The sequence below is a fragment of the Phymastichus coffea genome, unplaced genomic scaffold, assembly GCF_024137745.1.
Source record: "Phymastichus coffea isolate CEN01 unplaced genomic scaffold, Cenicafe_Pcof_1.1 PCOF00165, whole genome shotgun sequence".
Classification (NCBI taxonomy): Eukaryota; Metazoa; Arthropoda; class Insecta; order Hymenoptera; family Eulophidae; genus Phymastichus; species Phymastichus coffea.
Genome location: NW_026706976.1, coordinates 317,755 through 340,151, shown reverse-complemented (window position 1 = coordinate 340,151; position 22,397 = coordinate 317,755). Strand labels below are relative to the sequence as shown.

Below are 22,397 nucleotides of genomic sequence, written 5' to 3'. Positions count from 1 at the left end.
AATGCATTTCGCGAGCCACGCAGCGATTGAGTTACGACATAATTGTTATCTCCAACACAGCTGCGGGTCATTTAATTGCTCATCCCTCAGCGCACGTTAACCTTCCATTTGCCACAATGGCCTTCGTCAGCTGCACAATCTATGCTATAAGTATATTTTAGCGTTTCGCGCGGTTGCATAATTTTTGCCGCTAATACTCGCGGAATTACAGCGTGCAGATTCACGTGGGCTTGCGTCCAAAGTCGATTGATTATGCGCGTGCATGTATAGATGGCTACGGTAATGGCGGCGATTGTTGAGAATCGCACCTTGATTGATTTGCGCGCAAGACAGAATCACCTTTTGCTCCAGTGCCGTTAGTGCCTTGGAGATGATTACAACTCAACAGAAAGCGCGCGGAGAAGAAAAAAAGAGCTAATCCGAGGCCAAACTAGCGTTGCCTTTGAATAAATCGTGAAGATTTCTCTCGAGGCTTCAGGGCAAAATTAATGAAAGTGCACAGCCACGAGGGACGTGTAAGCAGTACAACCGAGAAATGTTCTCTTTCAATTTCACCGCTACAGCTGAAAATAAGCTCGCTGGATTTCACCTCGTTCGATTGAGCCTTCGTTTCGCATTTTTGACCCCGCCTTTCTATTCTATTTTCCTGATAGCGCTCTCACGATTCGAGATGCTGTGCCTTTCTAGGATTTCTGACAGCAATCGCCGTTATATCCTGATCTTTCAACTTTTCTTACTTCGATTACAATTTTCAAAATCCCAGCTATATATCGCATTGGGATACAAAAGGGCATGGACATGGGGCATTTAATACTCGTATCTGCTTAAAATCATGTTGCTTATACTCAATTCAATCGTCTTTCCAAGCTTTGCAGATGAATTATTGTGCAACGGAATACAAGCTGTTAGCTAGATAAATTTAATTACAAGAACGTAATAATCTTGTACATAAAAATTTGGTTGCACGACGATGCCGGAGATCAGTTAATCTTTGGTCTCGAGAGGAAAATATGAGCGATCCTTTGATAAAATTGCTAATTGGCTTCATTCGTGGTCTTGTCGTAAAACATGACGATGGTTTCGAATATTACGCTTTCAAGGATGTTCCATACGCAGAGCCACTGATAGTTGATTTTGAGATAGCATTCATTTTCAGTTAAAATCCTGCCGGCACCTGTTACCATTTTCAAAAGTTTCTCGCGATATCCAGGTTTCATTTCTGTTACGACTTCAAAAAAAAAACGTTTTTCTAAATTTTAAATTGCACTCGATTTGGACTTACTGGTTACTCTGGTTTCACTTATTTTATGTTTAATTTTAAGATCTGGAGTCGGTCAAAAAATGAACGGGACAGTGGATCGTAAAATTTTCGGGCGTGTATGTCTCTGAATGTTTACACACGTGCGATTAATAATCCAATATTATGGTATTCAGTTGTGCATGAAGTTTTGCTAGTGGTACTGCTAAAGTTATGTGTTTATATAATCTTTGAATCAATTTTTGATCCAAAATAAAATGTGATTAATACCTGCGCTTAAATCGATGAAAAATTGCAAGATCCGAATGAAATTACATAATTTTTAAAAATAGTTGACAGCGTTGCTAGTCCATGGATGCTTTCTGGCGCTGTTGACTCGGTGTGGTGAATCTCGATGAATAATACAGAACTTTTCGAAATAAGTAATGAATAGTTCTAAAAGATCATTAATTATAATACCAAAAAGGTATCAGCCCAGTTTAACCTCAACCCATTGCAAGTGAAACATTATTTTACAAAGCCAAAGGCCGATAGCGAGAACAATATCGAAAATTTCATCTATTACGTAATTAATATAGCTTTTCATTGTGGACTTGATAGATTTGTCAAAGTGCAAGCTGAACATAGTTTAATCTTTTCAACGCTCTTTTGAGATTTAGATAGAAGCAATTTCGTGCTATTTTTTATATTATGTTTATGCTTATAGCTAACTGATCAATACTTTTGACTTTACTGAGTTCTTTATAGACAAACCGTTGCATATTCTTTGTTTTTATTGTTTCAACTAGGAGAATATGTTCACGATAATTTACCATTCTTATTCAAGATAGGCCTAAATAATAAGCAACAGGACTGAAACATGTTACAAAAGGAACTAAGAAAAATTAAATATTTCTAAGAGTTGCCGAATTATAGAACAATTGACGAAACAAACATCGTTAAGTATGAGTATATTATATACAAATGGTTGTTACTGCTAAATTTGTAGTATTTTTGCTCACCAAAATATTATTGAATTATTATTAATGAAAGGAAGCCAACAATAATACTGTACATTGAAAACCAATTTCAAATATAGCACGCTTTGCTATATGAGCATCAATGGAGATTTAACTATGCAGTATACTTTAGGTATTTATTATACTATAGTCTATTCGAATGTTGAATTTACTTTTTATGAAAAATGTGTAGATTACAGGTGAGTCAGATATACATGTCTCTTCTTTCTCACATATGATCTCGAAATTATTCTAATTCTTTTTGGTATATTGAGCATTTGGTAAATTGTCATTTTTTTCTAATGTTAGTTGGTAAAGATAGGAATTAGTTGCAATAAAAAGATGAATCCAGATACACTACAATTACCGAAAACTCTTATAATCTATGTTAACGTTCTTCCTATACAAATCAACAAACATCGTCATTTTGTATCGTTTTAAAAAAGTGATTCACATATTGCTATATTCACAGGATTGCTCGAAAAACATTTTGTTCTCCTACGAGATGATTATATAAGTACAATTGTTTGGCACATTTTTCTTTCCAAATGCAGTGTTCTGACTGAATGTTCAGTGACACGCATTTAATTTTTCGATTTTATCATTCCATGAGGTGTACTTGGTCCAAAAAGAATTTGACTTATCGTGGTGTAAACTCGTAACCTTCTTTCCTTTATCCACAGAAGTATCCATCAATACCAATAGAAACCTCACTTTATAATGGTTTCTTATATATTTTTGGAATTTGAAAAATGACAAATGAGAGCGCTAATCAGATTACAAATTCGAATTCGAAGGTTAAAAATACGTTGGAAGCATATCTTGCATTATTTTTCTTTCAAAATATTGACTTTGATTTTGTGTAAATATGTCAGTTTTGCAGCTTCGTTACAGCAACGAACGATTCACAGAGTAATTCCCAAAGCTCCGACGATAATAGAGTAAGAGAATCGAGAGCTGGCAGCTTGTGTAACATTTTTAAAATATCATGCCGGATCGAGGAACTTTTCCGTGGAACTGTTTATATATCATCGGATGCGTTGCGTATGCATGCATAAGGAAACGAGTCAGAGCCGACTCGTGTAAATGCGTTTTGTGGATCGCGCAGCCATTGAGTTACGGTAGAATCGTTATCATCAGCACGGCTGCGGGTCATTTGCTTATTTCTTCGTGCGCGTTGACATTTCATTCGTCACAATGGCCTTTGACAGCTGATCAAGCTATGTGATAAATATTTTAGCGTTTCGCGCGTTCGCATAATTGTGATCGCTAATGTTCGTCGCTGATGGACGAACGGAATTACATGGCCGATTGATTATACGCGTGCAGCTACGTCAATTAGCTACAATAGATTCTACTGAACAGATAGATGGAAGACCTTGAATATCTGCTACTTTAAAGATTGAAAGAACGTAGAGCAATGCACCATTTTCACAATTATTCCTTGGCCAATAATATACGGGGTGTGGAAAATTATTTTAAAGATAATACGTAATCTCACCTTTTCTTTATACATCAAAAACGGACATTGATGGTAAAAGAAAAATGATTGTGTATGATTCGCGTGAGATATGTATACTAAAAATTAATAATTGATTTTCCAAGGAACGAAACAACGAAATAAATTAAAAAAATGAGTTTTATGAAATTTATGAACTTTAATTTTTATAAAAGCGTTTGCGATCTACTGGTATTTGTCAACGTTTCCGTGCACGAGGGAGCGCCGACGCTTTTGCGATATTGTTCCAACGAAACGGCAATGTCGCGAAAACAACACTTTGTTGTTAAATCAACTGCTGCCGCTGCTATTGAACGAACAGCGTCAGCTACTGTTTTGGCTAATAAATGTTCCAGGCAATCAGCGGGATTACGCGCTGCGCGTACAGCAACAGTACGGTTGGAGAATTTTAGTAAGAGCTATTTTCGAAAAACATACTTATGACGTTATTAATAACACTGAGAGGCATATCGAAAAGAATATAACTGGAACGGGAAATTCTGTTTGGGAGTTTGCTCAGCTAAACAAATCCATAAAGTAAACCGACGACGACGCGAAGTCGAGTCAATTTTCAAAATGTTATCTCTCTTTCTGTGCATGGAAGACGGCTTGTCGAGGTAAGAGTCTCGAGCAGTCGAGCGCAAAGGAAAAAAGGAAAAAAAAAGAGTGCCGTCGTCGCGAAGCAGCCGACAAAGAAAGAAGAAGGCCGCAACGAAAAGGCTTTCGAGTCCTCGGGCCGCGGCGATGCATCAACGTCTTTATTTCGGCCGAGGCCTGAAACTGAGTTGGCGTAGGCGCCGCACGAGAGCCACTTGGCGATGTGGCGGGGCGCAGCACGAAAATTCGTTAATTAATTTGCGCGCCAGCGCGCGGCCAAGATTACACGCCGGGCCGTTTTCAATTAGCCCGGCTAATCGCGCGACAGCTTCAAATCCTTTAATACCTTGGCGGCGACGCGGGGCTTCGGTCCGCTCATCGACGCTAACGCAATTCCTGCCCTATCGCTCGCCCCCGTCGGCTGACGTTCTTTGTCTAATGGCTTTCGACGCAGCTGCTCTTTCGCGCTTGTTTCACGCTCGAGCCGCGTTTTCCAAGTTTTCACCCTGGCCCGAGCACCCGATGCGATCGCGTGTGCCGCGGCGCTTTATTCAAAGACTTTCAAGGCTGCTCCACAGCGACGGACTGGGCTCGCTCTCGGGATTTTCGCCACGCGAGGCTGGCTGCCTAACTCCGGCCGCGAAATTAAACCGGCGCGCGTGATAAAGCCGCTGTCTTCGGCGCTACGGCTTTCGAATTTGGACGACGGACGATTCGGCGCACGTTCCTTTTGCTCTTGCAAAGCAAACCGTGGACCGAGGGTTCTGCGCGCTGCGACAGTCGCGGTCAAATCGCAATTGCAGAGTGCACCGGTGAATGTCAGCCGGTATCCAAGTGCTCGGCAAGCGATTCAATTTCGAAACGAAAGCGCATCGGACCGACGGTACGGGCCGGCCGATTCGATGTCTCGTCGACTCTCCTGTCCGCGCGTTAAACAACGAACGTGCCCCGAGCGAAACCGGACAAGCGGCGTAAGGATCGTAGCCTTCGCGCGGTCTCGTAAATAATTCATTCGCGATCGATCGAGATCCGAACTGCAGCGTTGCGCCGCGAGGAACCACGCGAGTTGTATGGCGCGCAACGGCGGCTGAAATTCATCAAATAGGCGCAGAACGAACGACGTTGAAAAGCGGCTTTCGCGCCGTTTCCATTGAGCTTTGTTTGTTTGCGCGCGCGCTCGCCATGGGCCGTTGATTAGAGATTAACGGTGTAGGCGCGGGATTTCGATGTCACGTTAGGAGTGCCTTTGACAAGTGCTGCAATATCCGCTCGCAACTCCATCCCCTTGTTTGAGCGCGCGTGCGCTTCTGTTAAAAACATCACTTTGTTTGAGTGCTCGAACCAGCGGTTTCATTTTATTGATTGCATAAAAAGAAAGAGGGACAGCAGTGCATTCCACTCAGCTGATTGACACTGCTAATAAAACCACCGCTCATTGCCTTCTCGTTGTAAACTTATATATGCGTTCACGCGCAAGTCTGGAATTCGCCGTATTCGATACTACGCACGAGAAATCGTTGATGCAGTCAACTGACCGAAAATACGCACCGCAAGTTCTATCGAAATTGTCTTCACGGAAGGTATTTTAAGGGTTCGATTGCTGTCTTATCGCGGTTTCGACTATTATCACCACTCTAATTTTATTGGGGAACAAGCGAGTGTGTGAAAATGCACGATGCATTACGGATGACAGGCACAAATTGCAATTCTCGACAGTCAGAAACAAATAGCAGGAAATGCATCATCCGTTTGTCGCCGAAAGCTCGAAGCAAGGACGCACCGATCCCAGGAGCCGATTAGATGAAACGCGGAGAGCTCTGCCCGATGCCAGGCTTGCGTCGGGCATCGGCATCGCGGCGTCGCGAGAGTGCAAGAGGAAAGCTGGCTTTTCTCTCGACGCCGCCGTCCTCTTATCGGGCAGCGCAGTTAATCCTTTGCCGTTGTCGACGCGGACCGAAAACGTCTTATCGCCTGGCTCAGCCGTGCGCCGTCGCGAACAATCGCGCGCGTCCCGCCGCTCTCCCGACGACCGAGCGTAGACGCTTCCAAAGTGACTCGTCCAATTCGCATTCCCGAGTGACGTCGTTGAAATTTCGCGTCGTCGCTGCGCGTTACGTTTACACGACGCCCGCGCGGCGAATCAGCTCTTACATTCCGCTCGTTAAAATGATCGTTCGATCGTTCGGCAGTGAGTAGCGCTTTAGAGCTAATTAGTTTGAAGTGATTTGTTGGTTACTTTTATGATCGTGCTTGCTTCAGGGGCACGAATTATCGCGTGTGAGAGCAGTGAAGGACGTTTTACCAAATCGGTTGTACTCTATTCCACTGAATTTTATACCTTCATCAATACTTACGTAAATTGACGTCTGAATCAAATAAATAATGCAGCAACAATTACAAATTGGTCGTTAACAATTCTATTATCTCTGAAAGCTACAAGCTAGTTCTTGTTTTTCAAACAAAATCAGGCGAAACAATCACTCCAGCGCCGATAAAAGGAAAGTTTACCGACGATAATTGCATTTGCAAAATGAGCGCCGTTTGTCGTTGCTTCGAAAACTATTGTTCTGGATGAATTTTTACCGAGCAGTGCTGAATCAGTCGGTAGGATGATCTATTTCAACTCCTCGCGTCTCTTCCAGCAGAAAGAAAAGAGCGAACCGAGTGCAACTAAAACGAGGACCACTCTATACCTCCGCAAGTTGTTGCGTAAGCGTGACTCATACGCGTACAGGTATTCAGTCGACGCTCGAGGCAATATATAGCAGACATGCTGTACAAAAGACACGACTGTTGCTTGCTGCTGTCGCCCTGAGGGTTTTGCCCATGAGCTTTCTAATCGCGTCCGCTACTACTCTTTACTTTCTCTCTCTCTCTCTTTCTCTCTGATTGCTTCTCCAGCAAGATCAAGCCTTTTGTGAGGTGAGCGCCTGACGGATAACGCGTCGCGGCGTTAATTAAGGTCGCGCGTCCGCCTAATGACGAACGTCGCATGTTCTCTGCCGTGGCTGCATCGACTTGATTCGCTTATTTCTTTCGTTTCTTTACAAGTGCGAATGTTCTTTTTGTCGAGGTGAATGACTTGTGAAATATTTATGTCACGCGCAAAAATGTCAATCAAAAATTTTTACGATAAAGATGTTTCAGTTAATATACTCGTATAGCTCTGAGCAGACGAGATGAGAAAGATAATGAAGATAGCAGGAAACCATTTTTCATCTTAATTTACATGTTTATTAGGTTTTTTCATCGTGGACGTGCTTTCAGATTGAAAAAGTGCCCGAACTTTTTTAACCAATGGATCAGGTGTACTATGGTATGTGCTTTATGGCATCTGCCTTTGGATAACCTAGTGTCTCGCTTTTCAATTGAATAAAATTGACTAATATTTACTCATATAACAGATGCTGTTAGCAAGAATATGGGTACCCTCATATAAAATAACTCTGAAATTGATCATCACAGAAGGCTTGATAAAACTGTCGTGGAAAATTTTTATTTTGGATACTGACGACTAGAAATGCCTAGATATAATACAAAAGAATTGGTTTATCAATATCCGCTCTTTTTGCAACAAAAGTCTTCGCAAATCAATGATTAAAGTAATTGATTTTCAATCGTATTGGTCATTAGGTCTTAGTCATTGTTTTTCCGGATTGCGGTCTTGTTGCAAAACGGCAGAATCAGCAAAGGCAGAATCAGCAAAAGGTGATCTGAGATTGGAGGTCAATTAATTTCAAGTTTTATTGGATTTGTCGAATAATCAAGTAATTGAAGACCTTACAGCTGTCTAAAACGACTAGGTTTTTAAAAACGTGGGCACAAAATAGATATAAATCCTTTTGCTGTAGAATTGTAATAAAGAAAGCTGTATGCAAGATAGAGGACTCGATTTTGCGTGATATTTTACGTCTAAAGGAGGGGAGATGACAAAACAATGGTAATTCTCATCCGCCCCGGATTATTCGATTGATGGTGAAATTTAGGATTGGATGTCCGTAAACGGATTATCAACTGAAAAGGGATCTAAATGAATTCCTAGGCACACTGAGAATTAATTTAAAAGGGCGAATTTTTGTTGCAATTTATTGATCATTGTACATCATTTATACGACTGTAGAAACACGGGTATACTGCCGATTGTCCGTAAATATTAGTTAAATATTAAAGACGACGTAGTAAAATAATAATCCACTGCTGCCAGAGTTTATTGGCGTACAAATTTAATCCTCATATATCGACGATTCTAACGTATATGTCAGTAAACACGCTTATCTTTTCAATTAAACGGGCTGGATGGATTACTATGTTGATCGCGTTTGTTGCTCGCCCGGGACATATACCTCTTTTCTCTCTTTTTGTTTTGACCATTCCAAGCGGTTCTCTAACAGCTGTAGCTCACAAATAAATCTCGCTGTAAATACTTGGATGACAAATGAGCTTAGCTTAGCTGATATATTTGCACGATAAAATGTGCGTATGGTGCGCGCGCGCGCGCGCGCCTGTGTGCGAATGGTCGGAAATGATTGTCCTTGGCGTTTTCCGTTGATGGCACGTGTCGAGGATGCACAGCGAGACGCGCAATAAGTCTACGTAATGGCATGCCCATGCAACGGCAAGCGCGTTGACAGTTGGCACTTACGTACATTCAAATGTCAACCTAGAAAGGTACTGGCCGTGCTCGCGTATTGCAGCTGAGCAACGCATACAACCCGAAGGCATGCAGTATCGAAGTTGCTTCGCGACGAAAATTGAAAAAGGACACCACCCCTGTTTATTCGAGAAAAAAGACGACGACGATAGTAATAACGATGCATCTCGGCTTTGCGTTCGCATCGGAATAATGGAACGCAGTGATATATAACCATAGAGACCGTGTCGCGGTTATAAGGAGCTCGCGAAGGGAAGAGCCGATTGATAAAATCGATGCCGACGGACTACTTGAGCTTCGTGCATTTTTAACGTTACATAGCTTGTGCGGCTGAGCCAGAACAAACCATCGCGGTATATTATTCTCCTGATAAATCGATATCCCCAACCCCGACCAAAGCATTCGGTAGTTATATATATATATACCGTGCCGCTTCTGTTAGCGACAAAGAAGAACAAGACGAGCGGGCCTATTTGAAAAATTTTCTGAAATAAAAAAGATAGGTCGGCTGTCCGAGGCAGCTATAGACAACCTTACTATTGATTTTTCACGCTAGCACTGAAGCATCAACAAGTTGAAGAGGATAGACGAGATGAACTGGCTTTTATGAAGTAACATCAAAGCCCGGCACAATGCGACTTGACACTCATATCTTACCGAAATCCTCTCGTAAAAGCGTCCTCGTTCGACGCGATCTCCGAATAAGAAAGAAAAAAAGGATTCAAGGCGGGATGGAAAATCCGCGCGCCGCCTTTTTCTGCTCGTCGTTGAAAAAAAAGCTGCGAGCACGTCGCGCGAGGACGCGGGAGACGAAGTCCGATATTGGTGGCGCGTGGTTACCGCGGTAAGGCGATAATCGGCGATTAAGATCCGGCCTCTTAGCGAAACTCGGTCGAGCGAGCGGGCTGGCGCAGAGCAAACTTACCTCGGGGGAAAAGAAATCGCAGCTGTAGACGAATCGCGCGAGCGCGAGCCGATTGATTAGCCGACGCTCACGGCGGCGACGTTGATTTGCGATCGGCCGCTCGTCGCGCGACGCAAAGCTCCTTTCTAATCTCTTCTTCCGCGGCGCTTGCCGATCGCGCGACGACCTCGCAAACGCGACGGACGCTGCGCGTGTCCACGAGCCGTTGCGCACGACGGGCGATCGCGATCAACGATGCGTCGGACGATAGACGCGCAGTTTAGGTATTGTGCTCGCGAGATGGCTTAACGGACCGTGAGCCTGATGATTCATCGTGTGGCCAGCGTGAACGGCAACGATCCAACGAACGCCCGTTGCAATTTGCCGCGACACGGATTATTACGTGGGTTGAGGTCGCGATCGTCGCTCGGCCAGAGCCCTGCACGCTTCACGGATGAGTTGGTGGCGTAATTATTAATGCCCCTGCCCGCGTCGCAGATTTGGACAGACGTTGCTGATTAATTTTTTTTCAAGCGAAATCTGCTCGAACGTTCGGAGGGAAAGCGACGTACGCAGCTGGCGAGTGTTTGTCCGAGTAATCGTAGACCAAATAAATTGGTGAAACGGCTCGCGCGAAGTATGTAGAGGACGAGCTCGAGGCTTCGGCATATCAGAAGACAAATGTTATTATGTTGTTTGAAGACACAGGTGGCCCCGAGGCGCTTTCCGTTGAAGTGCTCGCGGTCGGACGGACGCTTCGCGCTCCGATAATATTTTGCCGATCGATCGCCGGATATTTTATTAAAGGCGAGAAATCCGCGGGATAATGAACGATCGGCCGTGCGTACTGAATTAAACATCGAACGTCTCTTTGCGCAAATAAACCCAAAACCATGTAACGCGGCTGCAAATTAGTGGCGTAACTTCGCTGCCGTGCGATTACGCGACGCAATTTGCCGGCACGAGGGCGTTACGCAGTCCTCTCGAGAGTGACACTATTGAAGAAATAATTAAATTATTTCTTTCGTAATATTACAAACTTGGCGAATCGTCGCTGCGCTAAAGGTATTTTTTTTTGCAGAAGTCGGGGACGATGATTTATTCTCACAGTCGATCGCGCGTTATCATTCGATACACGTTACGCGGCTCAATGGATTAGGCGGCCGGGTGTGCGTCACAGATGCGCGCATGCCGATCGTGCGCCGACCGAAGAAACGACACCTCCGGTCACGTAATCGTCGACGGAAGATTGAAGTTCGGTTGCTCTGATTTTTCCAGTTGAATCGTACGCGTGGCTTCGCGTGAAATTTACGGCGCGGAGGCCAATTCGTTCGTGATAAAGCGAGAGCCCGGAAGAGGGACGAAGCGCAGCCGAAATTCCACGCGCGTAGCGCGTCCTTTTCAATGCGTGAGACATATGTGCGCGCCTACGCGCGATAATTCACGTCCCCTCCCCCGCCCGACCCCACGCTCCTGATAATCCCCGAAGAGCGCTTACACGATTAGGAAAAATTCGTGGCTTGACTCGCTTACGCGTCCGAATGTCTCGTCAATTTTAATACACGCCAAGAGGTTTGTGCCTTTTGCTCGTATTTATTCACGGGACGGATTGCCGCGCGGGTTATTGCGTTGAAATCCTTTGCCCTTTCTTTCCACGAACGTAAATTTTCGTAAGGCGTGAAAGTCGTGCGAGCGACGACAATATCGCTCATGTTCATTCGAGCAAGGACCGTTTTGTTACTTTCTCGATAATCACTTGGCTTGTATAGAAGACGCATGGTATTTGTCGCGGGGGAATTTCCTCGAACAACGTTACTCTTATAGTGGCGCGGAAGTAAGGGCCATTCGGAGTAAGATCCGGAAAATTGTTTAGCCGGTACGATAAAGAAACTTCGAGGTAAGATGATGAACAATTTGTAAAGGAGAGAGAGAGGCTTACGCGAGGTCGTATTTCTCGGGAAAGAAAATCTCGAGCTGAGAAGGCATTCCGCGCCAACAGTCAAATCGTAAACATAACTCAAAGTCGTCGTCGCGCGGAACGCAGAGCGTTACATCAGCGACAGACGTTGCTGTATTGTTTCAGTACCAACATTAGGGAAGTTAATTGTCGAAAGACGAGGTCTAATCCACAGGAGTGTCTTATATTTATGCGCTTACACGGCTAAGGCTCCCTTGGGAAAAGACGCGCACGTACGCGCGCGCAGAGGGCAAGGAAGTCAATTTCTCGTGTGTCAGCTCGGCGCCCTGGCGCCTCCTCGACTAGTATAGGCTCGTGTTAACAACGATCCTCGATTACCGGCGCGCGACGCGCGCTCCTCGAACAGCGTTTCTCGATTTGCGAGTCGCGTCCTCGCGCTGCTCGATGAGGTGAGAGCGATCGAGAGGCTTGTGTCGATGTGACGCGCGCGATAAATAATTCGATAAGTAAAATATCTCCTTCTCTCGCGACAGATCTCACTTGCTGCGAGTATAGGCGCTCTCGTAAAATTATGTCGCGCCGCATACGTCAACATTGGCGTCAAACTCCGGGCCACTAAGTAAGCATTTCTGAATAAAATAGCGGACGCGAAGTTGTAGTGATGTCGATGCGGCCGTTCTTACTGTGCTCGCGTGGAGGACGAGACAAAAGGCCAGCGATATTTCCTCGACCGGCGGCTTATTGTACATTATAAGTGCTCGATCCAGTCGACCGGGCTGCTTCTCCTCTCTCTATCTTGCCGGTAGATTTTTTTTCGCGATGCCCCTCCCCCCCCCCCCCCTCTCCCCAACCGATCGATTTTGGCGCATCGCGGGAGTCGCTCGAGTCTCGTGGGATTACGCTCGCGCACGCCTTCCGTCGATTTGGGCAGAGCTACGTATTTGTTTTTTTTTTCTTTTGGAGCGACCGACAGAGCTGCCGTCGTGCGTAGTAGCTGCCGATTTCTTCTTTTTGTGCCTGCTCGCTCTCGATTAAAGCTATTTATCTTCTTTTCACGCGAGAAAAAAAACAGGACAGAGAACGGAGACGGACGTAATCGGTTGCCTGATAATTTCGTTTACGAGGGTTAATTTGGTTTTGGGAGCACGAGTGAGCCGTCATCAATTTCCGTTATCCGACTGACAAAAAGCTCGCGGCGAGCTTGACAGGCGCTTTGCGTCGAAAAATTTGAGACGCAAGTGTTCATTCGAGATTGCTGTAGCCGACTTAGATGAAAAGAGCCGATAGCAGTATATCCAGGCCAAGATCTTACGTCGCGCAAGCTTTGAATTATTCGAGCTCAACTTTAGTTTGCACCTGCAGATGCGCTGTAATCAATTTGAAATTACGTGGCGGAGTCGAAGAGAAGAGGCGGAAACTCTTCTTGCTGATTAAATCCGTCGATGCTGGATAAGCAATTGAGCTTTATTTTCTTCTTTGTCACACATTGGCCTAGCAGTCGTCCCCTTCTGTTCGGCAGAATGAGACAGCTTACTCGGTCCATTGAAAAGACATTGCTAGGGTGCAAATACACGAAAGTAGAGTACAATGTCTGCAGCGAATTCCCCGTATTGGCAGTCGAAGCTTGTATTTGCCGCTACTACTGCGACTATCTCCGTTGCGCTTCGGCGAGCGAAGGACAGATGCTCTGCTCGTTCAATTTTATTTAAACCGATTGCTACCTTAATTGAGGTTCACTCGATACTTACTCGGCAGGTCGGGAGCGCGGGCAAGCCGTTTTTAAACTTAATTAAACGCGTCGAAACGTCGCGTCCGCACCACTTCCAACGACGGAGCGCAAGACGTTCGGTGCGCTTCTCTCTTTTCTAATAGCGATAAGTAGTCAAGGTCGAGAGCCTTGTAACACTGTCGTTCCTTCTTAAGCAATGCTCGTTACCATAAAGCTGCTTCAATGTATGTTCGTTAGAAAAATTGTTCTTTTCATTATAATGCCTTTTTACTTGCCATCGCAGCCTTGTAGAATCATCGAGGAATCGAAGAGCATTGCCTGAAATCCGCTTAACAATTAATTTCTTTGCCGACTTTCAAGACGTCTATTTATCTCGAAAAGCCCCATCAAACGCAAGATAAAAAAAAGTAATATCCCACGCTTCCCGTGAAAGAGGGCGAGCAAGTGAAACGTCAATGGTAATGAATAAGAATTAAAAATTAAACGTAAATGGGTTTCGTTGACGCGCGCGCACTCAAGTATCCGTGTGGATTCGCTGTGTGAGTATTCTATCTGTCGTAGATATGGGAATTCCTGCAAATCCCCGCGCGCGTATATCCGGTAAAAATCTCTCTCTCTCTTTTGCATATGCATGCAGCGCTGCCGCCGTGGGACAGTTGCGCATTGACTAATTACACTTGTCAACGTTATAACTGACGCGCGGAAAATTGCAACTGAAAAGAGACGCGCCACGAGACGAAAGAGAGAGAAAATTGGGTGTACGTATGGTGTGAAAGGGTGCAGAGACGTAAGCGCGTGTGATGTGAAACGCTTCGACGATTGTAATTAATATCGATCAGATCGAATTTGTTACCAAGTGCGTTTGAAAGACGCTCTTTCGTTATTTGCCATAATTGTGGCGTGGTTACTACAATTCAATAACGTACTCTATCAGAAGACTTATGATTATGTTATTCATTATCCAATAAAATCTGGATTAACCAAAAAGACATCGACCTGTGGTAATACGTAAAATCAAAGGCTGCGAAGCAATAATGTGCACGTTCAAAAAGTTAAAATCCAGAGGAAGAGCTGTGAGCAGGGCAAGGAAACTTAATTGTTTCGTTGTGCGAAGATGTGTTTTTGCCGTTGAGAGAAGCCCACCGCGCTGCTTCGGGCTTGCGTTTATCAACGACAATGAAGTAAACTTTTGCTTGTGTACACGCGCAAGATCCACGAGATGGAAAACTTCAACGGAAGATAAACCGACGTGAGTTTGAGTGTTGCGCGCAGCGCTACAGCCGCGTTTGCCGCGAGATTCTCCTCGGAATTGTCCGCGTCGCGTATCGTCCCGAGCGACTGTCTTCGCTGTAATTGTCTATTTGTTTACGAGTATGGATAAAATGTTGCCGGCATTGTCCGGCGTGTCCAATAAGTTATGTTTATGAATACAAACGAAAGCAGCACTTCTACGACGAAATTCGTCGGGAAAGGAATTCGATCCGCAGTTTGAAGTAGCGCCAACGAGTGAGCGCTTTCCTCGTGTCACATGTTTACAGCTACAGAGCACGGAAAATTAAATATCGCATCGCCGGCAAAACTACTCGACGCGTCTCTCAAGAAAGGAAGAAATAATAAACAAATGCAATTACACGTTAAGATAGGACACGCGGCCTCGCCGCGGCTAATGGAAGGCAGTTTTAATTTTCATCGAGCAATCCGTTTGCGTTGCGCGCGAGCTAAAAGAGCCGGCAGGGACGTAAGGAAACTGCTCGAGCGCGCAGCTACGGTTTTTCAGTAAATTACTAAGCTATAACCTCGCTCCCCGGTGGCTTCCGCGGAGCATCGTGCTATTTTTATAAATTCCCTCGGACTCGCTCTCCGGCTCTCATTTTTCCGAGCCTCGTTGACGGCGCAACAAAATTAAACGCAATCAAAGATCGTAGCGCCAAGGGGCGGGGGGTTCCAGCTTTATCCTTAAAACTCCTTTAACCGTGCCTCCTTCCATTTGTCGATTCAGTAGCCACGAAGACGTTGCAAAATATTTTGCAAGATCGTCGATAGCTACATGACAAGTATTATCGGCGACGGAAGTTATGGGAACCGCAATGCGAACGGAAGGCGAGAACTTTACGGCGGGTGCTAGGACGTAACTTTGGTAATCTGCGGCTTGGCCGCGCCGGTAACATTTGGCTTATTGCTGAAAGCAAACAAGAGATTTGCTATGTATCCACGCGTCCGGAAAGATTCTCGTTGTATCGGCTCATTAGAGGTATAAACTGTTAATGTTGTTTCGAGTATCCGCTGCAGCTCAGTATACGCGACTGATCTGCTATATTCGAAAAAGAGCAGTGTCATTTGTAGAAGTAAATCGCTAGCTGGGGCTGTTTCTTTGTTCATTGCTCGCAGAGCAATGCCTTAAGATTCGATAATGCGCCAGAGATATATCGGATACTTTTCCAATATATTTTGTGACGCGTGAAATAAATGTCACGCGTCGTTGACTTTTATTCAGCGTAAATGATTTCCATTACAACTGCTCGCCGAATCAAATGTGGGGAGTTAGCAGCTCTCTCTTTATTACGAGGCAGTTTACGGCCACGAAATTAGACGAAAACTATCCTATGGACACCGGATAACGATGAAATTTAACACTGGCGCGCAGATTATCGGATCAGAATGTAGAGCGTGCCGAAAAGAAAAGCTAGAAAATCTAGATGGCATCAAACTTGAATAATTTTCATTTCTATGTGAACAGCTGTGAATTTGCAGTAAGTGCGAAAATCCATTCGGCAAATGGCGTGAGCTGCACCGTGCTCCCTGCAGATGTCCGACAAGCTGTAGACATTCACACACAGGCAAATGTCGATGATCGACAAGAGAACAGAACAGGTATGGGGGGGGAGTGAGGGCTAGTAGGAAATAACGCAATCGAAAGCGCTATTTCCGGTTCTCAAATAGAAGCTGCAGAGGAACGACGCGACATCACTGCGAAATATATGGTTCGATCGAAGCTGAGGCAAAGCGGGCATTATGGGACTTTGCTGGAAAGTAACTTCGTGCGGATTTATGCGAGCCGCGTGCGCGTTTTTTTTTTCCTTCCTACGCAGCCCGGCGAATCCAATTAACCCAGGAGTGACTGCAACTCTGTCTCGGCCGTCGAGATTTCATTATTTCCCACCACACACACCCACACACACTCGCGCAGTGAAACGGAGAGCTAGAATCGCGCTTCTAAAACCGCCGGCGCGCTTTCGACGTTCGTTTTGACGCAGCGCTCCGTGTTATCTGCGCTCTACAACTTCATTGTTTTTAATTGGCACTCGGGCTCGTTAGACAAATGCATTGTATCCGAGAGCGACTGTGCCGCGGCTTTTTCAACTGGGATGATGCCCTTTGTTCGGGAGGCCAGTGCGTGGAAGTGCTGTCGAAACGGTCGGGAAAATTTCTCGAAGAACGTAAAAATATCTGTTTGCTGCTGGCGGAGATCCACATCAACGAGCATCGGTCAGATAAGTTGGACTGATATACTGTCGCAACGGATTACGAAGTAACTTTTCCACTGACCCCTAGTGGTCGTTCGTTATTAATTCTTATTAAGCAGTCATTTTTAGTAAATTTAGAAAAAGCCATGGAAATATATTGCCTCCGTTCAACTCTCGCAAACGGAATTCTAATGCGTCGATGGCTGAATTTCATCGAGGGCTTTATTAAATAACAAACGAGATTAAACTCGAATAACGGCGCATTAAATTCAAATTGAAAAAGCGTGCAAAGCAATTACTTTGTTTTCCCAATAATGCGCAGTTCGAAATCCAATCACGGCAAAGGCGTTTTCGTCGGCGAGCGATCGCGCCAATGACGTTGCGCGTCCGAGTCACAGCAACGTCTCTTTATCGCCAAATAACGACCAAGCCGACGGCTTATATTTGCAGTCGTCGTAACTTTCCTCTCTCTCTCTCTCTCTCTCTCTCTCTCTCTCTCTTCCTATTCTCATGCGAATTGGCTAAACGCTTTGAACGTCAGCGGCGACGAGAAAGCGAGAAAAGCGGACAGCGTCGAGTTAAACCAAAAAGAACCAGCCTCCAGTACGTGTGCGCGCTATCGTTACGGAAACGGTTATCGGCTTGGCATACAAATATATATATATATATATATATATATATATATATATATATATATATATGCGAGATACGTTCGCGCACACGCGAAACGTACGTTTTTTCTATCTATTTCGGCTAGTTTTTTCTGTAATTTGCTGTCAATACGTTATATCGTTGGGAATTTCCGAAGGGTTACAGACGAACTGATGATTCAGTGGCAAAACCGTAGGTCTATGATGTGACATACTTTATCATCCGAGAATAAACGTCAAGACCTAATATTTTGGCAATGAAATCAGCTCGCTAGCAGTAAGATTTGAAAACGATACTGACATGGCGTTACTTTTTTGTACGTCACGGGTTACGTCCTACGCTATTTTCCATAATTAAAGCTCAAGGATTGAGATTGAGAGATTGCAAGCAAGCGTAACTGGAGCTGCCGACGATACGCGCAGACACGTGACTTCGTAAGCTGTTGCTGCATTTGCGTTAATGGTCGGTAGCCGCGAATTCGCGATTGAATTACTTTAATCGAAATTGGCACCCAAATGGAGCGCAATAGAGGTAGCGTCCAACGCCCGCCGATTACGCGTTTCGAAACTCCCGGAACTACAGTGAATCGTACTCGCGTAAAGTGCGGGCAGCTCGTAAAGAATCTACTTCACATTCGATTGTTAAGTACGGTCAGGTAAGCAAAACTCATTCGAAGAACAAAAAAAAGAGGGAGAGAGAGAGAGAGAGAAATTGTCGAGCCCGCATACGCGCGCCTCGCTGTTAGTGCAAATCGGCCAGTTCGTTGTTCGACGAGCCTCCCCTTCCGCTCTGCGCGCAGCGCTCACGGGCTCACGATACCCTCGTGCGCGCTTGGACGAAGTTGGCGCGCACGCGCCCAGCGTTATTTATTATTACGGATTTGAGGCGGTGGCGGGAGCTTCGACTTCCGGGCAAGGAATTCGCACGAAACGCTCACTCCGGCAGTAATTCAATAATAATTGTTTCTGTCCTGCATTTATAACCCCGTTCGATCCTCGCTTTCGCCCCCTCGCTCTCTTCGTTTGCATATTTCGCGCAATGGCCCTTCTCTCCTTTTATCTCTGTTTCTCTTTTTTCCGCGCCTGCCTCGCGCGACCGGATCCTCTTTTAATTACTTTGGTAATTAGGTTCGACGCTGCGCATAATTAGACGAGCATCGGGACACGCGAAATAGCCCGCTTCTTTCGTTTTCCTTCGTCGTCGTCGTCGGCTTGCCTGCGCGTCGACGCCCGCTCGCGCGCATTTACTCGGGCGCCCGACGACGACGACGTCGTTACGTCGCACGCCTCCGCGAGAAGTTTGCTGCGCGATGGGACGCGACGGAGCACTCCACTGTTCTGGCTCTTTTCTCTTATTTTTTCCTATCGCGATCGCCGCCGCGAGCACTGGCAGGCGCCCACCTCCGACAGTCGAGTCACGCCGACAACTCTCGGCAGCGCGGGACCGCTTTTGCCACGCGAACGCTCGTGATTCATTTGAAAATCAAATTTCCGCTCTCTGGAGACAATTCATACTTCGAATCTCGAGTATTATTAATGCTGTTTTATAAGCTTCTTTTCGCTGTCTGAACGAAATTCATAACTTACTCTTATATACCTAAAATTCAATTTCATGGCTCTGAGCTACAGTTCATACGCCAGCTAAATGTAGTACGAAAAACACTTGTAAATAATTTACCATGTCTAACTCATTTTTCATTTCACATAATTAATCAGTCACTCTTAATTACTATGACTAGCACGTTTGGTCGCTTAATTTAATTAAAAACTACCATTTGCCTTTGACATTCTAGAATTTATAGTCAATTAATAAATCGCCGTATTAATCACTAATCTAACGTCAGAGCTTAAGTCACTATCATGCAAAAACATTCGCTCGATCCATAACTTGGTACTTATTATAAAAAACTGTATTTGAAAGGCAGTTCACCGAATCATCAATAATCCGCAAGAAAGCACCCTTGGTCGCGCGCATGAAAGAAGAATAAAGAAAAATCATTGTTTTTTTTTTCTTGTAGCATGCTTTTATCGGTTGCATAAGTCGCTGACGCAGAGGCTCGTTATCAACGAGCGCCGTCTTCGTATAGCAGAGGCTCCCTCCCTCAGCGAATAAACTGGAAAACAAGTAGTCGGCTCGCCTTATCGACTCTTTACCTCAATAGAGTGCAACCGAATGACATAGTGGCTTGCAGACGATAGTTTGCGCGCGACTTTATTGAAAAAAAAATAAAAGGCTCGCTGGACGTGTAGTCGGCGGGGCGTGTAATAACGCATTTTCCGCAGCCTTGACTACCGGCAGTACTCGGCGAAAAATAAGACGCACTCGCTGCAACAATACGAGCGACCCGTGGCGAACGTGTCTATTTATAAACGTCGGCTTTTTGGAGAATATACGAAATTTATACTCGGCGATTTCCACGGCCCGACAACGACCCAAATGATCACGTCTGATTCATGGATAAAGCGCCCTCGAAGAGATACAGCGTCTGTAAGAGGGAGGCGTCTTTTAGTATTTATTCGCGCTTCGGGATTCGGCCGCTCGGAAAGCATTGTTATTCGGGAGTGAAAGCCGATTCGCGAAATTGCGATTTCTTGCGAGCCCGAAACCGCGCACGTGTTACCATTTCACTCGTGCCGCCGCGAAACACAAGACTCACTTCTCGAGTCATTGATTTCCTTCGACTGAATTTTTGAACGGGTGTTCGCGTTTTTGCGCGGCGCGCATAGTAATTGGCTCCAAAGGCGCGGCGACTTTTCATGAATACTAATGAAATACTTGACTTATCTTCGCACCCTCCTTTTTTCTTTTAACCAGCAGCGCTGTTTTAATGCAATTGATGCGAGGTAAAAAAGAGTTTTAGACGAAAAAATTGAGCTATTTAACGGGACAAAAATGTGCCGGAGAAATATGAGAAAATCCGTGATAATGAATGCAAATTGGTGTGATATTATAATGAAGCAATTTCAGATTCTTCGAAGTAATTAATTCATGAGGAGTGTCGGAGTTTTGATCCTTTCCGAGATATAAACGCGCTCTATTTTTATAACACCACCTGCGCGAGCGGTCATAAAACGTAATTTAACACCTTTAATTTTCACTTGTAATATCTCATCAATAAATTGAATATACGATCGACGTTGGCGTCTTAACGCTTTCCACGTTACCAATTCAACGATTCTCATAAATTTTTCAGGCTCGCGAAAAACCTTTTATTCACTCACTTTATCACCCATCCCCTTTCTTCTCGATCCAAGAACATCTTTAATTTACACAACTCCAGATCACATCCATTAAAGTAACTCTTCGCAAGCTATTACATCCTACCCGAGAGCCTAGCAACAGTTAAACAGTCTCTAATTAGATATAGTTCCGTAGCAGTTGGCCAAAGAGCACTACTAACTCACACCACTGCAAAAAACCTCGCACACAACGGATAGCCAAAACAACAACAACAACAACTACAACAGTAGCAGCCAATTTTTTCTGTCGGTTGGTAGCGTGAGTAAACGTAGCGGGATATACCTGCGGAGAAAACTATATGGAGATAGACAACAACTCACCTGGGCTATGGACGCGAAGAAAAAAGTAAGTGGTAGTACGCGCCGAGAGCAGCAGCAACGTTGCGGGGTCAACAGGTAAAGAGAGAAAGAAAGAGAGAGAGATAGAGAGAGAGAGAGAAAGAGAGAGAGAGAGAGAGAGAGAGATCGCGTGTGTACCTCGGGGAGAGTGAGAGAGCGTAATATAAACACACGTATAGGTATATTTCGCGGCGAGTGTAAAAACAGGTGGCGCGACGGCGGCGCGAGAGCTTCTGACGAGCTCCGCTTGTTCTCTCGTACGGTGAGCCACCGCCGCAGCCGCCGCCGCCGGGAGCTCGCCCTCTTTTCAATGTTACGCTTCGCGCCTGCGCGCGCCTCGCTTTGCGTTACCCGCGACACCACCAGTCGCGCAGCCAGTCCCCGTAAAACCTCGCGATTATCTTTCAAATCTTGCCGGAGCTTTCTTTGCGCTTTCTTTTAGGGCGACCTCCCCCCCCCCCCCCCTACCCCCCTCGACGGCCAAAAGCCGCCCTTCCAACGCCGCGGGACGTGCGCTAGCAGGAGCTCTTCGTTTGGCTTTCCTGGTTTTTCTCCGGAATTACTGTTACTTTTTTTTTATACACGTAAATTGGGGACAAATTTTAACTTCTCTCTCTCTCCCTCGATGTTTTTCATTTGAACGAATTTCCTTTTGCAGTTAATTAAATGGAATGATTGCCCTCGTTGGAAATGTAAACAAACAGTGGCAAAATTGTCTCTCTCTCTCTCTCTCTCTCTCTCTCTTTAGCAAGCGCAGCATTTTTTGTGTATTTTCGTTGCTTAATATACTCTCTCAAATGTGGTAATACATCATTGAAACAATAGAAGCGCAATTGTTTGCAATGAAATCTGCCCATGCAAAATAATCGATAGCCTGTAGTCGGGAAACGTTCGCATCAGTACATTACTTTGTATTTTAATAATCGTTTGATAACAACGTCACGTCCCGGATATACACCGTAGATTTATTATTACGTTTAATTACTTGTCCTCCAGTCTTCTCTCTCCCTCTCTCTCTCTCTCTCTCTCTCTCTCTCTCTCTCTCTCTCTCTCTCTCTATAGCCGATAATGAATTATGATTTGATAAAATATTTTATTCTTTGCTTCGCATGATAATTGATTTCTGTGCGTAATAAATTAACGCACATATA

The 22,397-nt window shown here is 45.0% G+C and overlaps 1 protein-coding gene across 2 annotated transcripts in view; it reads right to left on the bottom strand.

The window, feature by feature from the left end:
- The window catches only part of LOC131673038 (ras-related protein Rap-2c), a 54,863-nt gene extending 33,383 nt beyond the window's left edge, over window positions 1-21,480 (bottom strand). For both annotated transcript variants that reach the window (XM_058950683.1, XM_058950684.1), the window contains exon 1: window positions 21,229-21,480. The gene's annotated coding sequence lies outside the window, so the exon portion shown is untranslated. The remainder of the gene's footprint in view (window positions 1-21,228) is intronic.
- Between the last annotated feature and the right edge of the window lie 917 nt (window positions 21,481-22,397).